The following is a 12,255-nucleotide window of genomic DNA, read 5'->3' on the forward strand; positions in this document are numbered from 1 at the left end:
ATTATGATGGTATTTCTGGGTTGTAGAAAGAACTTACTGGAGAGGGCGTATAAATAACTTGTAAGACCCAGTTAGAATATGGTTGTAGTGCATGGGACCCTCACCAGGATAATTTGATACGAGAACTGGAAAAGATCTGAAGGAAAGCATCAGGATTTGTTCTGGGTGATTTCCAACAGAACAGAAGCGTTACGAATATGTTATAAACTTTGGGCTGGGAGGACTTGGAAGTAAGGAGATGAGATGCTAGGAAAAGCGGAAAGTTTCTGGCTGTCATTGTCTACATTAGTAAACAAATAAGATTGAGTGGAATTTTTAAAAATAGGGAAGATAATAAAATGAATATGAAGTTGGTCTAGGGCAAACACTCATTTATAGAAATAGGAATTAGGTATTGGAATAATTTATCAAGGGAGATGTTTGATAAATTACCATCTTCTTTGTAATCATTTCATAACAGTCTAGATAAAGACCTGGTGAGGAATCTGCCACCTAGCCGACAGCCCTGAATACAGATGAATGGTGATTTTACGTGTAATTTCTTCCGAATTTGGCCAACTATGGACCGCATAGAATTTAAGGCTTCTTGGTATTTCTCCCCTTTTCTTCCCCAAACCTCTTCATCTTTTGCTACGGTACTCATCTTTCTCCCCTCTTTGTAAATTATCCGTTCAGGCCTACGTTTTAGTGGTTTCTCTTCAATGATTTTAGACTGTCAACTCTTCTACTGAACTCTCTCCTATTCTGGATCATCTGTAATGTAATTCCAAGTTCTTCTGCATCCCTCCTGACCTATTCTACCGACTTGGAGATGGCCTTTAATTCCGTGATGTATTCGAAGATCCTTTTGGTCAGGCGTTTGTCAACCATTCTTATAGGTGTCCGTAGAATTTCAGCATTCGTCTTCGCATAGTATCCGTAAGTGTACTTTTAGAGCTCCTCATTTCCCCTTTTCCTTCAAGTCACATCCGTAGTCTTCTGCGGTCACAGAATTTTCCTCAGGATTTTCCTTTTTTCCTTCTTCAGGAGATCTTGCATCTCCCCTTATTTATTCAAGGCACTCTGAAGCGTACAATCCTTCCGCTTTTATTACTGAGTCATAGTCCGGCTCTATAGCTGAATAGTTAGCGTGCTGGCCGTTGGTCACAGGGGTCCTAGGTTCAATTCCCGGCATAGTCGGAAATTTTAACCATCATAGGTTAATTTAGCTGGCACCGAGGCTGGGTGTATGTATCGTCGTCATCATCATTTCAAATTCATCACGACGCGCAGGTCGCCTACGGGGGTCAAATCGAAAGACCTGCACCTGGCGAGCCGGACTTGTCCTTGGGCACTGCCGGCACTAACAGCCATACGCCATTTCATTTTCACTAGTCATAATGTCGGCTTTTGACCTCGTAGGATGCTGCCCATTTGTTATATTTGTCCTGTGTTATTTTGTAGGCCAGATCTAAGTTTCTGGTTCTTAGCTTGTACGCCTCTTTATCCAGTGGGTTGAGTTGGATCCATTCTCCGAGGTTTATTTATTTATTTATTTATTTATTTATTTATTTATTTATTTACTTATTTACTTGTTTTAATTTATTTATTTACAACCTGTGTCTGAAAGTTCGGTGAATGGTCGCCTAGTTTGTACACCGTGCTAGTTTGGACGATGCGCATTGTGAGACATGGCACCAAGTGCCCTCTATCGGTCAACTCAACACAGTTAAACGGAGCTGAACGCTGTAACACATCGCACGGAGTCAGTGTGAGGACTCGTGTCATTGCACAATAGAGTACAAAATGGAGCAACGCGTTAACATGAAGATTTGCTTCCACCTACGCAAAACGGCAATGGAAACACACGCAATGTTACTGCAAGTTTACCACGCTCAAGCAGTGAATAAAAAGTGCGTTTTTGACTGGTTTAAACGCTTTCGAGATGGAAAGGAAGGTGTTGAGGACGAGGCGCGTTCGGGTCGACCAACCACAAGCACATCTCCAGACAACATCGAACGAGTGCGACAGATGCTTGCGAATGATCGGCGACTGTCCTTACGAATGATAGCAGATGAAGTGGGTGTAGGCAAGGACAGTGTAAGGACCAATGTTCACCATTGCCCGGTTTGTACCACACATCCTGACAGACGAGCAAAGGCAAACTCGGATGGAAACGTCGAGAGATTTCATTGACGTTTGTGACTAAAATCCGAAGGTGTTGAAAACCATCATTACAGGAGACGAGTCGTAGTGCTACCAGTATGATCCGGAGACCAATAGACAGTCAATGGCATGGTGTTCGGCGTCTTCTCCGCCTCCCAAGAAAATTCAGCGCACAAAGTCCAAGATTAAGACAATGCTGATCGACGTTTTCAACAGCAATGGTGTCATTCATCATGAATTTGTACCCCAGGGTACACCTGTCAACGCGGAATTCTACGAGAGAGTTCTGAAACGGCTACTGCAACGCATCAGACGGGTTCGGCCTGAACTGTACCGGAGTGGACAGTGGAAGCTCCTCCACGACAATGTCCGTCCGCATACCGCGATCCGCGTCACCCAGTTTCTCGCTGAACGCCAGGTGACTGTTCTTCCACACCCTCCGCACTCTGCGGATTTGGCGCCGGCGGATTTTTTTGTTTACCCGTCTTGAATTAGCCCTGAAAGTCCACCGGTTCGACAGTGTAGCAAGTATCCAACAACGCGTGACAAGGGTTCTCCAGGAGATTCCAAAAGAATCGTTTGCTCCCAGCTTCCAGCAGCTTTACAGTCGATGTCAAAAGTGTGTTGTTGCTAACGGAGATTACTTCAAAGGCCAGTAAAGGAGTCTCGTGTGTTAACTTACGCTGTCTTTATTTCATGAGACCATTCACCGAACTTTTCGGACACAGGTTGTATTTACTGCTTTGCTTTGCTTTGCTTTGATTGATTGATTGATTGATTGATTGATTGATTGATTGATTGATTGATTGATTGATTGATTGGATTTCAGGAAGTGTTAATATCAAATCATGAAACACACAAGGTATGGTTTCACGTGGAATCCACACCACTCGGAAGTCATTTTCTTATATCTACGAGAGCTATTTTTTCAACTTCTGATGGGTTAAAAAAAGACACATTGATATAATAAAATGATGTCATCTCTAAAAGTTTATTAGTTTCATACTTATTTTTTTCACGAAGTCGCCAAAACGATTTAGGCATTTGTCGTATCGTGACACCAGCTTTCCGATGCCCTCTGCAAAGAATACTGCCGCCAATGAGGTTATATGCGTCTGGACAGTTCTTCGTTTGTCTGCCACAAATGGAGGTTTATGATCCAGTGAACTTTATACAGCAATCCCGGGCATTTCAAGGTCTTCTCTGTACACAATTGTGACTCAACACTTACTTGTACGTTCCGTCCCAACAATGTTGACTGATGATCACAAAACTCAGCGAATGACGTCAGCCGTAACGTTTCTCTCGCGTTACCATAGTGAGGAGGAAGAGTTTTTAAAGTGTTCCGTTACAGGCGATGAAACATGGGTCCTCTACGACACTCCAGGAACCAAATAACGGTCTAAGCAGTATGTGCATCCTTCTCCGAACAAGGCAAAAAAGTTTTTTATATTTTGCTAGTGGCTTTACGTCGCACCGACACAGATAGGTCGTATGGCGACGATGGGATAGGAAAGAACTAGGAGTTGGAAGGATACGGCCGTGGCCTTAGTTAAGGTACAGCCTCAGCATTTGCCTGGTGTGAAAATGGGAGACCACAGAAAACCATTTTTAGAGCTGCCGACAGTGGGATTCAAACCCACTATCTCCCCGATGCAAGCTCACAGCTACGGGCCCCTAACCGCACGGCCGATTCGCCCGGTCCAAACAAGTTTAAGCTGGCACTGAGCAACAGGGAAACAATATATACCGTTCCTTGGGACCATAAAGGTGTCTTGTCGGGGGACTTTATGAAACGGGAGGCTGTCCAGACGCACCTTACACCACTGGCGGCAGACTTCCTCGCAGACGGCATCGGAAAGCTGGTGTCACGATACGACAAATGCCTAAAATGGTTTTGGCTATTATGCAAGGAAATAAATATGTAACTACTAAACTTTTATTGGTAAAATAATATTGCTATGTCAAAGTGTCCTTTTCTTACAGCCCATCGGAGGTTGAACAAAAGCAGCCCTCGTAAATCTCTCCTACTTTAACTAAAGATATCGAAGTGCCACCCCGTAATCACGTGGTCATAATACCTTTCGTAATAATCTATAATGACCATCAGGGATATCTCTTGTCCCAGCGTTGTACAAATTGAAGTTAATTTCCAAAAAAAGGAGCTTCATTGTTTTAAAAGCACGCTGACATACACTGCAAATTATTTCCGGATCCTGTGTGTCTACAACATTTTTATTCCTTCTCATTACTGCGGACGGCAATCGTTTTATTGTTTGTGTACGTTTTTATTTTATGCTTGGCGAGTGCTGCACGCACAGTTTACTCTTCGTACTCAACCACTTGATGGCATGTTAGTTGCAAACAGTTCATGTATGTAACAAGCCTACGTAATGAGAGCAGTGTTTGTTTTTTATTGCTTATATCTTCCTCCAATTAGCACTCCCTTTCCAGTACCAGTTGTGGCAGCATTCTTTTTATTTTCAGCCTATCTTTTGATTATTTTAGTGTAGTTCTAAACTAGTAATCACCATGTAAATCTACCTTGTTCTATTAATTTCGTTTTCAACGAACGAAGTGAAATGAAATTGAAGGCTCTCGTCTGCCCAGCGAGATGGCCTGCAGATGCGCAGTTATGCTTCATCACTTTCTGTAGATTCACGCTCTATCACCCAAAAACCGCTGTATAAAACTACAGATCAATGTGTGTAGTGCAGTCTGATTTTGTATGGTATCTGTTGAACATAGCGCTATCTCCTAGTGCAGGGATGGCAAACCTTTACCGACTAACCTGTCAATTAAGGTCTTCTTTATTACTTTTTACCGTGTAGTGTGCCAGGGGTTATTTTCCTTTAAAATCATCATGGAACCCCTCATTTGCCTTCATTTAGGTATGAGATTGCATTAGTTATTAATTCATTAGAGTGAAAGTTTCATGATTTTATTTTGCAAAAATTATTGAAAATTACACTAAAAGAACACAATAGAACAGAACAGAATAAGGTATATTTTTGCTTTAACCTAATAACATTTATAAAATATATGCCCACATAATTAATTAAGACATAGGCCTACTTCTTTATTAGGGGCTGCCTGACCGAGGCGGTAAAGGCGTGCTCGGTTCGCCCGGAAAGACGTGGATTCGAATCCCCGTTAGGAAGTCGTAAAATTTAAGAAACGATATTTCCACTTCCGGAGGTGCATATGGCCCTGAGGTTCACTCGGCCTACACCAAAAATGAGTACCAGGTTAATTCCTGGGGGCAAAGTTGGCCGGGCGTAGAGCTAACAACTCTACCCCATCACGTGCCGAGGTTAACAATGGTGGAAGCCTTTACTTTCGTCTACTCCAAGGGCCTTCATGCCCTGTACGGAGGTTGCTTTGCTTTGCTTCGATTTCTATTTCTTTATTAAAATATGCTATGTTGCTAGATTTTCCATCCATTTAGTATATAATAAAAACATTAAAATATCTTAGTATTTTTTGTGGTGTGCCACAGAAGTCGAATTCGCCTGTCACCTAGTGGCACGCGTGTCATAGGTTCGCCATCCCTGTCCTAGGGTGTGTAGGTACTACTATAACAAAGTGGAAAAGTGCAGGAAGCAATTCCTGGTGCAGTTGGGAGTACATAATACTAGAATACCCTAGTTCCGAATCGCCTGGAACTGAGGAGAGAATAATCATTTATTGAAATCCAAATTATTTTTGATATAAGCATGACGTTCTTGTTATCTTAGTAGATATCTTAGTAGATAACAAGAACGTCATGCTTGTATCAAAAATAATTTGGATTTCAATAAACATTACAATTATGCCTAATCACTATTTACACCAAAACCTACAAAGTGAAATTTTAAAAATTGTATTTCCCCCCCTAGACGTTAACAGTGTTACACAGTTCTTGTCTCACTTTACTCCCTTCCAGAGATATTTCTGACTTGATCTAGTTCAAGATTTTATTATTAGTAATCCTGGCTGTCAAATAATGTGTCAGCAAATGCCAATAACCAAGGCTCAAATGCATTGATCCTTCTTCTGTCAGCTTTTCACAGGACTCATAGTTCGCTGTTATAGGTGGCAGGGCAGTCCAGGAGCATAACGAATGTTATACAGGCCCTGCTGCAAAAATTAAAATTCGGGCGCCCTCAAATAAAATGTAAATCTGTGAACAAATCCAAACTCCATGGCGCAACGGCCCCGAATGGCCATGGCCTACCAAGCGACCGCAAGCTTACGAATAACTACTATTATAAGATTTCAAAGAAAAATAGTTAATGGATCTTAATATTGCATGCGAGCTTAGTGTTGATGCCGTCCTGGTCGGAACATCCAAACGTTGTCATCAACTCATCAATAACATCACAGGGAAATTCATTTACTAGCCTCCATTCCCTGACAGGCTTACAAGACGTGTGTGCGTGGGACGATCGGTCTCTGATAAGCCTTCCAAAAATGATATGAACTCATGCTCCGCATATGTGAATGAGTCATGCGCTCAAATGCTATTACTTAGGAATTTCATTAATTAATATACTGCATATATTGTGCTAGTGTTTACTTGACTCATCTATTTTATTAAGTCATAAATTAAAATCCACCAAAAAGATATTTATTAAATTTTTGCAAGGAGTCGGTGGGGCCTCCTGAAGGCCATAACGTTACGCCCTTGGGGGAGTCCTGTAGGTCAGGCAAGTGGAAAGGTCTCCCCAGGGACCGCTCTGGAGGGAGGAGATGAGTTAGTCTCTTCAGAAGAAGTAACAAGTTTACTCATTTTAATTCATTTTTACTTTTGAAACATTTAGAGATGATAACTATAATTTTCAAAAACATATTATGACTATTATGTCGCGAACTGCACTCATTAACGTCAGCAATGGCTACATTAAAAAATAACTCTGTAGTGGGTTTCTACTTAATCTTTAACACAGTGGAACTAACCTAACCTAACCCTATGGAACTACAGCCCTGAAGGGCCTTGGCCTACCAAGCGACCGCTTCTCAGCCTGAAGGTCTGCAAGATTACGAGGTGTCCTGTGGTCAGCACGACGTATCCTCTCGGCTGTTACTCTTGGCTTCCTAGACCGGGACCGCTATCTCACCGTCAGATACTTCCTCAATTCTAATCACGTAGGCTGAATGGGCCTCGAACTAGCCCTTCAGATCTAGGTAAAAATCCCTGACCTGGCCGGGAATCGAACCCAGGGTCGCCGGGTAAGAAACACGCACGCTACCCCTACACCACTGGGCCGACAACACAGTGAAACTATGGTGTAAAATTCACGTGGAGTAGATATGAATTTGTAGATTACTATACTCTAAACCTGGGTGTCTTATATTCAACAAAATAATTTGAATCAATTTCTTAAAATGCTTCTTTAGGTTTGGCGATGGTCTCTTGGTGTACGAAATGACACCGAAAACCTCCAGTTAGTGTCTGTACTGCATGTTAGGCGCTGCTACCAACATCTTTTGGTAGGATACACAGAACTGATTATATGTAGAGATATCAACCTGTCTGAGGGTGTGTGTGTGTGTGTGTGTGTGTGTGTGTGTGTGTGTGTGTGTGTGTGTGTGTGTGTGTGTGTGTGTGTGTGTGTGTGTGTGTGTGTCGGAGAGGGGAAGTAAGAAACCGTAACAGAAAGCCTGGGGAAAGACATGACAATCAGCTCTTATATTCTACCAAACCATAATATGGATCACGTTGAAATTACCCTCCCACACCCGACCCCAATTTCCTCCACTTCAACAAGTACCAAGCACAATCCCCCCCGCACCTCAGGGCCCCCTTGGTGGATCGAGTAGCCGAGACCCTTAACCAAGTACCAAAAAACCCCTATCAAGAAACCAAGTACCGACACCAATCAATATGAAATTTCGCACTTCCTATACCCAGTCACTCAAGTGGCCTTCAACCACAACTACCAGCTCTTTCAACCACCTCGCCAGGACCAAACCCAAACTAACCCTCACAGAAGCACTGGAAACAAACAGGGCACCGAGGCGGGATACCCACAAGCTGCAAATTTTATGCTGTACGATTTCAAAATTTATAGTGCCAATAACAGCTGGAACACGAGAATAAATAATGCTCTCGTGAAAAAGCAGCGGCAGGGCCCACTGATGCTGATACCGCCACTTCTGCAGTTAAGCAACGTTGGGCATGGTCAGAACCCGGATTGGGTGACCACCCTGGTCTACCACCTGCCGCTAAAACAACCCATTGCAAACGAGCACAACAGCCATGGCCAATCACACCGCGAAGATCAATCGCCAGAGAATACCACATTAACAGCTTTTTAACGAATGTCAATACATTAATTCACATTCATTATTATTATTATTATTATTATTATTATTATTATTAACCAACCTATACTTACTATTCTTATACCTATTTCCCAAACAGCCCAGGTGAGGATCGCTAAAGCGCAACCGGTACTAATCAAAATCGAATTACTGCTCAGTCTGGGCCGTAGACCACTAAGCTGCAACCTTTACAATTAATCAAAAGTATGTGTTTTCTGCGTAAAATAATAATAAATGTTATAAAATAAAAAAAGATGAGTAATCTTGAAGAGCTAGTAATAAATAAATACGTTGTACAAATGCAAGAGGAAAAGTTGGGGAAATTATTTTGTAGGACGAGGAATCAGGGAACGTAGTAATTTAGCAATAGCGATGTTCGACAAATTTACAACTTCATTTAAGAAAAGGGTATGTAAACAACTGATAGGGAATCTCCCACCTGCGTGACAGTCCTAAAGGCACGTCATTGGTGACTGATGATTGAGATTTCAGATTCAGATGCTTTATTGAGGACGTCAGTGGTACATCACTACTCCTTTCTGTTTCAAAGAAGGATAGGACCATGTCCAGCACTTGGCTGAATGATGAGCATCGTGGCCTTCGTTTCAGTTAGTCCTGGGTTCGATACTGTTTGAGGTGAGGCTTTTAGAGGGATGGTTTGTCACTCCTTAGGAATTCACTTTTGCAGCGATATGTTCATTCACTGCGCATGGTGCACGTTATAACTTTGGTTTGGTTATTTTGCAAACTTGACAATGACCAGTTTGTTAAACATAACTCCTTCATATTCAAAAACAGTCGCTTTATAAACCACCCGAAGGTAATCCTCATTTGTTCTTCTGTGGAAATTGTTTCTTCATATGAAGATAATATCGCGGACATGAAGAAGATATCGTGTGGCGTCTTTAATGATAGGAAGAACATCTTCGAATCTGAACAGGTTCTTCACAAATAAATTGTAATTTTGTAATAATAATGTGTCTTAAAACCTGCACCTTTCATTTATCACAAAGCGTGTCAGCAAATTCAATTATGAAGTATTTTATAGACACCGCTCGTTAAAATAGTTCATTCCCGGGTGTTTATGGCCCTCATCGATCCGGTATGTTTATTAATTATTGCACCTCCGTGTCTATGCTCTGTGATAACAGTCTCCATTCTCGCCATCCTCATTACAGCACGGCTAACGGCTGCTTGATGAAATAATTACGACCTTAGTCTAAATTTACAACACTCATTTATTCCACCCTTGATCTAGGACAGGTCTCGCTGACTTGAGGAGGAATGTGAAACTGTTTTTAACTAACGTGATCAGTCTTGTACTCTTGTCCATCTTCAGTAGATAATTACACGTTAGTCTGACACATACGACTTATCGTATGTTGTACACAGGGCGAATTTCTTATCTGTGACAAGACTCACGGCGGTGATGAGGAGAATAGTAAGCCAAGAAGTATGGATCAGTACGCTATTACTGTTTGATAATTCAAAGTTGCAGCAAATAAATAGCTGGAGGAGAAAACGCATCGTGTTGTGTTTCCTCCTGCAAGCGGCGTCTACTCTACGTTCACAAACAGTGGAAGCTATCGCTACTTTCTTTCTCGCCCGGGCCAGCACAGACCCTGTTTCACGAAGCCCGCTCATCAGCACCCTGTCCGAATCACGTAGCTATCACCTTTCATTCGTGAGATAGTGAGTTCGAATCCTAATGTCGACAATCCTGGAAGATTGTTTTCCGAGGTGGTGGTGGTGATTATTGTTTTAAGAGGAAGTACAACTGGGCAACCATCCTCTATATAACACTAATCAGAGGGAAAAGTGGAAGGGATCCGACACTTCGAAAAATGAACATATCGGTCAAAGAAAGACAAGGGCCACGAAGGGCGTGAAAACGAAAGACTCCCTAGCCCTCGCAAACCTAATAGCCTTGGGGGTCGGAAAATAACAAGAGTTGACCAAGATAGGTCGGATAGGATAGATGAAAGTGAGGAGCCTGGCACAAGTAAGTGGAAGCAATGCCAGGTCTCAGCTGAGGGCCCCGTGGTCGCCAACCCACGCTCCAAAGTTCAAAGCCCCTGAGGCCCCTTTTAGTCGCCTCTTACGACAGGCAGGGGATGTTTTCTGAGGTTTCCGGTATTATTTTACCTTTTCCTTGCTTATTTTAGCTTCCGTTGCCTACTTAAAGTTTAATGCCGTTGTTTGCATTTTATGAGATATTGATATTCTCAGCTATTTTTACATACCGGTATAAAAATTAATATATTTATTTATTTATTTATTTATTTATTTATTTATTTATTATTTAATATTTAATCCGTTTAGCCCCCTGGGTTGGTTTTTCCATCAGCGAGGAAATCTCCCTCTACCACCTCAAAGGCTGTGTCCTGGCGCGTGAGACATTTGGTCAGGAATACAACTGGGGAGGAGGACCATTACCTCGCTCAGGCATCCTCACTTGCTGTGCTGAACAGGGTCTTGTGGGGGATAGGAAGATTGGAAGGGATAGAGGGAAGGAAGCGGCCGTGACCTTAACTTAGGTACCATTCAGAAATTTGCCTGCAGGAGAAGTGGGAAACCACGGAAAACTACTCCGATGATGGCTGAGGTGGGAATCGAAACCCCTCTACTCAGTTGATCTCCCGAGGCAGAGTGGACCCTGTTCCAGTCCTCGTATCACATTTTGCATTTCGTGGCAGAGCCGGGAATCGAACCCGGACCTCCGTGGGTGGCAGCTAATCACACTAACCACCAAGTCCGGCCTTTATGGCACATTATTGGAGAATTTCAACTTGCTTTATCGCTGTGATTTCATCGCAGGACAAAAGGGCCAGGTCATCCGCGAAGGCTAAGCATGGAATCCCAAGCTTGTATTTTCGTGTTCCAGTGTTTACTGGGTTCCAGCTAATTTGTGTTTTCAGGTTTTCCCCATGCCCTCATCACATTATTATTATTATTATTATTATTATTATTATTATTATTATTATTACGTTCACAAACACTTCCTTCCCACTCCTTTCCCGTTTCTAACCCGTCGTCACCGTAAGACTTCTGTGTCGGTGAGACGTAAAGCAAATTAAAACCTAGTGTTAAAACTCGCCGTGGTTTGTACATCCGGTGGAGTTCACGGGAACCTGTGGGTATATCATTTATTTTTCTGCTGTAGGATATATAAAGTACCTTCATATATATAGCCACCGTAAACTGTATTCCTTGCCGGACTAATGCATAGGATGAAAACGGACAAGCAAGCAGTCATGTTCTATGTGCAGTGATGAAGATTGGTCCTGTATGCGAAACCCTCAATAGCCATTTCGCTTGGCACAAAACAGAGACGAATACGCCAGATGAATAGAGCCTAGTCAACATCAGGAGGACTGATTCAGAGCAGTACTTGGAGCATCCAAGAGGAAAAGTACATGTACTGTACAGCGAATATAATCTTGTTTGAGACTTTTAGAAAGTGTTTTAGTTCACCGTATTTGTAATTCTGTACTTTAGATTTCAGTTACAGCCTGACTCGTTGGCTGAATGGTCGGCGCACTGACTTTCGGTTCAGAGGGTCCCGGGTTCGATTCCCGGCAGGGTCTGGGATTTTAACCTTCACTGGGTAATTCCAATGGCTCGGTGGCTGGGTGTTTGTGCTGTCCCCTACTTCCCTGCAACTCACACACCACACATAACACTGTCCTCCACCACAATAACACGCAGCTACCTACACATGGCAGATGCCGCCCACCCTCATTGGAGGGTCTGCCTTAAGAGGGCTGCACCCGGCTAGAAACAGCCAAACGAAATGTATTTATT

This window comes from Anabrus simplex, chromosome 6 (assembly GCF_040414725.1).
Source record: "Anabrus simplex isolate iqAnaSimp1 chromosome 6, ASM4041472v1, whole genome shotgun sequence".
NCBI lineage: Eukaryota > Metazoa > Arthropoda > Insecta > Orthoptera > Tettigoniidae > Anabrus > Anabrus simplex.